Here is a 1002-nt window from a genome sequence, read left to right as displayed (position 1 = left end):
GGGGAAGCGGCGATTGAGGTCCGCGGGAAACGCGTCCCGCAGCGCTGCGTTCCGGGGCAGCGCCGGCCGCGCTGCGCTGTCCGGTGCTGACCGGGATCACCGGGAACTGGGAGCACCGGGAATGGGAAAAACGGCCCTGGAACAGCGTCCCCCGCACCGACAGCCCCTGCTCCTGCCGCTTCGCAGCTCCTTGTGGTTCAACTGCACAAATGGCAGCTGCGGGAGGCTCCAGGGAGAGATGAGGCGAACCTGAAAATTCCACAAAATTCCATAAAATTCCCCAAAATTCCATAAAATTCCCTTTTTTTTTTGTGCTATCAGGTCCCAGAGGAGTCGGGAATTGCAGGGAGAGTGAAAAAGGAGGCTGTCAGCGCTGTTTGGAGTTCAGGAGCAGCCAAATCCAGGGGCTGCTCGTTCCTTTGGCAGCGAGGAGCAGCTCCAGGCAGGCAGGGCAGGAGAAATTCCCGCTTGGAAAAGCGCACCGGGAGCTCAGGGATGGGAAAACACAGCCGGGAGAGGTGGAGAAATCCAGAAGAACGACTCAGAAGAGAACGAGGAGGGTGAGAGGGAAGGAAAAAGCACAAACCGAGTTGAAAACAGAGGGAAATGCATCCATGGGTTTGGTCCTTTTGGATAATTCCCGAATATTTTCTTCCCGTGCTGTGCTCCAGCTCCAAATTCCTTTTGTAAGGCTCCATAAAAACAGCTGGAGAGAACTTAAAGGGAATATAGGGAAGCAGAAATGGTGGGGAAAAGGAAAAGTTTTCCTCTTTCTGCGCTGGAGGAAGGCACAGGAGGAGAATTCCCGCAGGGAAAGCCGAAAAAAAACCGGGAAAAAGGGGGATAAAAAGTGCCCTGAGCCCACGGAAACCTCTGGAAAATCACCCGAGCACGAAGGGATAACAACGAAAGTGTCCAAATGTTTTATTCCTCACGAGTGACATGAACCACGTTTATTCCATGGAGCGTTTACAAAAAAAGAAATTTTAGAAAAAAAAAAAA

This window comes from Corvus brachyrhynchos, unplaced genomic scaffold, assembly GCF_000691975.1.
Source record: "Corvus brachyrhynchos isolate BGI_N302 unplaced genomic scaffold, ASM69197v1 scaffold219, whole genome shotgun sequence".
Classification (NCBI taxonomy): Eukaryota; Metazoa; Chordata; class Aves; order Passeriformes; family Corvidae; genus Corvus; species Corvus brachyrhynchos.
The sequence above is the reverse complement of the archived record's forward strand: the minus strand, read 5'-3'. Positions refer to the sequence as shown.